Source organism: Poeciliopsis prolifica, unplaced genomic scaffold (assembly GCF_027474105.1).
Source record: "Poeciliopsis prolifica strain line A6 unplaced genomic scaffold, Auburn_PproV2 SCAFFOLD216, whole genome shotgun sequence".
Taxonomy (NCBI): Eukaryota; Metazoa; Chordata; class Actinopteri; order Cyprinodontiformes; family Poeciliidae; genus Poeciliopsis; species Poeciliopsis prolifica.
In genome coordinates, this window is record NW_026562591.1 from 69,510 (window position 1) to 75,992 (window position 6,483).

Genomic DNA, 6,483 nt, shown 5'->3' on the forward strand with positions numbered 1-6,483 from the left:
CGTTTATTTATTATTTTACAATTTTTTTAAACAACAGCTGCCAATTAAACGGAATGTTACAACATTGACATGGTTGTATTAGTTGTTTTTACCGAGAAATTGATCAGAAGCGACGTGAAAATCATCAGATTCGCCTCTTTCACCTCTCTGGCTGTAATGCGCGCTCCCGACGCAGGGAACAGATTTTCACAGGGGCACCGAATTTCGCACAAGACCTGTGTGAAGTTGGGGCTACATACGAAAGTGCTAACCCTCTTTATGCAAAAGTTGGGACCTTCATGTCTTCGCATCGCCTGGATCCACTGCTTCCGTTGGTTCTCTTTCCCCACATGAACAACCAGGGACTGAACAAACACAATTGCGCCGAAACTGAGCCATTTTCCTAGCATTTTAAAGCTAACACTATAGCCACCGGAAGTTTTCCAACTCCACATCCGCTTTAAAACACGGAAGCGTGAAAAAGGTCTCTTCGGGAGACGTAAACTACAAAGTGACGTCACTTTGTAGTCGTAGTTGGTTGGCTTATTTGAATTATTTAAATCTGATTGGTTGGTTGATCTCGACCGTTTTGTACGCTGAGTTTTGAATCAGTCTTTTACAGACTGTTGGAGTGAATTGCTCGTGAGAGATTTCACATCAACTTTGAAACCAGGAGAATTCCAAGCCTTTTCCAAGCAGTGCTTCCAAGTCTTTCCGTCGAAGTAAGTTTTTGCATATATATGATAAACATGTTATGGATGTGACTTTCTTAAAATACGGCGCTATATTACCACCGTAATATAAACTATTGCATAGCATCATTTAGCTTCAGGCTATGTACCTAATATCTGCTGCTGATAGTAAATATAAGCTTTTAACACGTGCTAAACGTCGGTTGCGTTTTAACTAGTGATGTAATTAAGCTGAATTCTGATCACCTGTGTCTGCAGCGTGCGCTCCAGACACAGAGACGGGTTCGTTTAAATTTCTAGTTTTAAATTTTAATCAGAAGTTAATTTTTTTAATAGCTTTTTTTCTCATTGTTAATCGTTACTCTACTGTTAGTAGCTGCGAGCACGAGGTTCAGGCTGTTTGCTCGTGCTAGCGGCTCCCAGAACGAAGTTCAGGCTGTTAGCTACTGTCTCTTACGGCTGTTACAAAACATCTGAATTAAAAGAAAGCGAAGAGTATGTAGTTGTTTTAAGTGTTGTTTTTCTAAATTAGAACAAGACACATCTCAAAAAGAACTGCTTATTCAGTTTTCATAATAGATTTCATTGGTATTTATCGAAATAACTGTAACAGTCTTTTCATTTCTTTTAAAGTTTATTGTAAATGTAATATTAAGTTGCGGGTTGCTCATTTTTCGGTTCGTTTTTGAACATGAAGTTACTCATTTGGGCCTGGAAATAAGCATAGATTCATATTAAATCACAGAATTTCTCTCTAGATGCCCCGAGGAAAATCTCACCGCCGTTCGCTCGCTGCGAAGAAGCGCATGGAGGCAGGTCGGACTGAACGTTTAGAGACATCAACGTCTTCCAGCGACTTTGTTCCACGTCAGTGTTTAATTACATTTATTTAAATTGAATCTCTTATTTGGATGTCAAATGAAATATCCAGAGTTCACAGTCTATATTTAAGTAATTTTTCTTTCTTTTTTACATTTCAATAGGGCGTGGTACCGGCTGGCGCCATGCTGTGAGACCGTGGCCGGCTAGTGAAGTGACCAACCACTGTCACAAGCTGGTCATTCCAGAGGGACTGCCCGATAAGAAAGTAAGTAAAATCAGCAACAGTTTCAAATAGAATTTATAGGCCTAGTTTTTATTTTGCTGTATTTTTCTATTTTAGTTTGTTCTTCTGATCGGCGCGTCCCATTTGAGAACGTTTGCGGACGACATTGTTCAGATGGCAAGCGGCTGTTTCCAGTTTGGGTTCATGTCCACTCCTGGTGCTTGCGCAGCTGACTTGCGTCTCGAGGTGTTGAATGCAGTTCTGCCTCGGGAGCCTGATGCTGTTTGCGTCATGGCTCCATCAAATAACCTTACGGCCAGCCGTCACCCAGAAGAAGCCGGGCAGGAATTTGAGAAATACCTGAAGGCTGTCTGTAGCCGTTGGCCGAAGGTACTGTAATCACTGTGGTTTATGAAAACCAGAGGTTCTCAATGGTATTTCACAGAAACTTCTGCATGTTTTAGGTATTTCCCTTCAGACTTGCATATAAAACATGCAGAGCAATGGTCACTGAGATCTGTAATAAACAAACAGTGATATAAACATCATTTTTTAATAGGTTCATAGGTAATATAAATCTCTAAATTTGTTATTTGTATAGGTTTTTTGTACCGGCTTCGTTCCTCGTTTAACTGAGCCCAGAGAGAAGCAGACCTTGTTTGAACAAGAATTCCACCGCAGGTCGGCAAAGCTAGGTAGGTATTTAAATATTTCTCATTATGTTCTTGGTTGGGAAATGTATTGCAGCTCTTTTTATCTTTTAGTGAATGTTTGAAAATTTATTTTCATTTTATTATTGTTTTCAGGGATTCGGTATTATCCTCTCGCTGACTACTTCTCTCTGAACTCCCTCAATCTGTGGTGCCGATGGTGTGAGTACTTCATTTCAAACACACTAAGAAACAATTTTGCATTTATATGACATGCTGACCTTATCTATGATTCTTCATAGATCCACTTGTCTGACGACCACGGCATGCAAATCCTGAAGGAACTGATTTGGGTGTTTTCCTATCAGTTCATGGAGTCCTCAGCACCACAGCCACTGGTGCAGACTCAGAGAACTCCTCCGTATCAACCGAGGTTTGTGCCCCGTGTGGTAGTTAAGGGAGAGGAGCGTTCTCGACCTGCTTCTCCACTCCCTACTGAATGGATGCTTGTGACATCCGGCAGGAAGGTATGACTTTTTTGTTTTTGCTTGCAGTTGAAGAAAGATGTTTAACTTTAGCTAGTCATCCTAAAAATTACATATCTCTACCTTTGCAGAGGAACTACTCGGGAGAATCAGACGATTCACCCGAGAAAAGAGTGGTTCCTTGCCAGGTGCGTCAGACTTGCACCTTTATATAATGTCAATGTCATTGCTGTCGTAATAATTAAAATTTTGCTCTTGTAGAGGGACCACACGGCTGTGGCTGTAACGCAGTGTGCCATCCCGTCCAATCCTGTCCGTTTCTCACCCGCTATTTTGGTTGCCATGGAAACAGTTTCTCCATCGGCCCTTTCAGATGTTCGCACAGGCACCGAGGTAACTTGCAAAATACTGCAATTATCAAGTATCATTTTTTAAATTTTATAAATAACACATATCTACAATATTTGATGTTACAGACAAAGCCTGTGGAACATACAAAAAAACCACCTGTCTCAAAGTTTAGGCGTGTGAGACAGAAGGTATGTAAAAGCATAAGTAATTAATGATCTCTAGTGACATGACTTTATTTAATTTATTTTGTTTGTTTTTATTTCTCTAGGTTTCAGCTGCATCTCCTGTAACTCCTGACAAAGATGCAGAATTTGTGCCGGCTGAAAACACTGTAAGCGTTTTGCACATTAAAGTTAAATGTGTAGTTAATGAATGTTCAACAGTGTGAAGTATTTTATTGAAAACATATCACATTATATATTGATTTTGTGCAATATGAACTTGTTATGTTTTTTCTTTCATTTATTTGTAGGTTGTACTCAAGCGACCCAGGGTGTGTTTTTCTGACGCGCGTTCTGCCTGTCCTCGTGTGGCGTCCGAGTGTCCTGCTGTGGGGGCTGCCTGTCCTTTGGAGGTTCCTGTTGGCCGGGAGGTTTGTATAGTAATGTCCTGCTATTTCTCTGAATAAAAGATTTTTCTCTGAGTGTTATTTTCATTGTAAAATTTTCATCACATAATTCAAATCTCTTCCAAATTATTGCCATTGGGTTATATAATAAGTCTGTTATGTATAAATAAAACGGCATCAATTTGCAGTAAGGAGAGATTTAAACTTAAATGTAGATATTCTTTGAGGCCTGCCTTCTTAACTGCTAAGCCTGTGAGCAGACTCCGTATAAGCGGAAGAAATTGAATGGTTTGTATTTTGCAAGGACATGTACTAAAAATAATAATTAAGGCTTAAGTGAATAGATTTCTCACAATGAATCAATTTAAGTAATTCACAAATTTAGTAAATAGTCATCTGCACTATTTTGGGTCAAAAGGCCATTTGCTGTAATATAAAAGGATTTAGTGCAATTTAAGATGCATTTTATAAAATCTATATTTTTTCCATTTAAGCTAAAACAATAAAAATAATGATATTTCTGTTTGTTTTGTAATGTTTAAGAAGCTTTTGGTAGAGAATTGTATGATTTGCTGCAGCAGAGTTTGACTGAGAAATTTAAAATTTCTTATCAGGCAAAAATTAGCCTGTGCTAAAATCCATCACAGCTCAAATAATGCATATTTTAGCTGGAATTTCACCACAATAGTCTTAAATAATTTATTTTGTTTACATTTAAAACAGAACATTAGCACAATGTGTATTTTCTTTTCTAATTTTATTGAAATATTGGATAATTGTAAGTTTCAGTTCTGTTAATGATATGACATTTAATGAGAAGCCTGAGGATGTAGAAATATCATGTTTTTCATATTTTCATTGTAGACGCCTGAGGAGATGGGTCATTTACAGCGCGTGGAGACTTCACCCAAAGGTCAGGCTGTTAACCCGTTCCTTGCCGGTGTTCAAGCGAGCTTCCACAGTCTCTAGTACCAGGAAACATTTTTGGGTAGTAAAACTCTACACATAACTCAATGTCATGTAGTGTTGTAGCAGCAATAAAACACCACATTTCTCCCATTTGTACTTGGAAAACATCTGATGTAGATGAAGTCGTTGTACAAGGTCGGCATTTGGCGGAATATATTGCGCGAGAAAGACCAAACCGAGGCCAAAAGCCAGAGTTGTGCAGGTTGGTTGAAGATCAGCCTATTTTTGGTCGTAAGTGGAAAGTTGGAATTGGAAAACATGATGTTGGGACATTTGATTTTCAGCAGGAGGAGGAACTTTGTGAAATATTAAAGAAATATTTGTCGAGTTATGGAATGTGTGTTTTTGGTCTTCCTGGTGCAAATACCCTGGTAATCCAGCATGGAGACTACTTTGTTGTTGTGGACTGTGGAACACGGAATTCACAGGGCTTGGCATCAGACTTCGGTACCTCTGTCGTCGTGTTTAACACGTGTTTAAATGATTTAATGATTCACCTTGTTAACCTCAGGGAATCACTGAATGTCGCTCAGTATGCAGTCTCTGGTATTTCTGTAAAAGAAATGTACACTAATGTGGAGACATGTGCAGCAGTTACTTCTCACACACAGGCTACAAATGCATGCCATAGTGCAAGTAGCCATGTTGCATCACTCAGTGGATCGTTTCATCAGGGGGATGATCGGTTTAAATATGCTGGACTTCAGTGTGCAGCCATAAGTGCTGTTGCTTTAACGAAGCACACACTTGTCAGTGTTTTCTCATGGAATGCTGACATATTGGATGATGTAGTTATTTTAGGTGATGAGCTCTATACATTTTTGCGTGATAACAATTTAATCAGTGGTGGAAGTGAGCTTCTCTCTGTCCCAGACTTACCTAAAAACATGCATGTTGATGGACAATGTTTTGAGTATTCTTATGGGGACTATGTTGCTGGGGATGTCGACGTACTGGAAGGAGAGTTTATTGATGCAGGTGTCCACACTAGTCTTTGGGATGGACTCAGTAGGATGTGTGGAAAATTATGAAACCTGCTTTATTACAATAAGTGGCAGTACTTGTGCCCTTATTAGTTGTAATGAACGTTATGCTGTTGTAGACTCTCATGCACGCAACACCAAGGGCATGGTGCATGAAAATGGGAAGAGTGTTGTCCTTTACTTCAATACTCTTCATGATGTCTTTGTGTACATTATGAAGTTTTCTGGTGAACTCCACGACACTCCCAAATTATTTGAAATCAGCGGAGTTCATATTGTTCAGATGGACTCAAGTAAACTTGTTTCTGAACATTTAGTTGCTGTTCCAGAGAGCAGTGGTCTTTTTGATGATAACACAAGTGTTGATATGCAAGATGATTCTTGTGGAGTACATTCATCCCAACTTGACATTTCAGACATGGATGATGTTGATGATGTTGTTGTTACTGATGTCCAAAGTAAGGTTTTGTATTTTAACCCTGTCTCTGACGAGATTGCACGGTCACTGTGTGGAAAGTTGAATGTGGAGTTTCAACGGGCAAATTCTGTATCTTGTGTGGTTGGGGTGTTGGGTGTGCCGTGTATGACAGAAAAAATTGTTGGGGATGGAAACTGCTTTTTCAGAGCACTTAGTCAAGCCATCAGTGGCACCCAGAAAAATCATCGCAAAATTAGGCTTGCTGTTGTAAACCAGTTACAAAGGAATTCTCACATGTATGACAGCATTTTAAGAAGTGAGTATTCCTCCATATCACAATATA

General features: G+C 39.2%; 1 pseudogene; it reads left to right on the forward strand.

Moving 5' to 3' along the window:
* Window positions 1-535: 535 nt before the first annotated feature.
* On the forward strand, window positions 536-4,739 carry LOC129357001 (uncharacterized; annotated as a pseudogene).
* The last annotated feature ends 1,744 nt before the right edge of the window (window positions 4,740-6,483 follow it).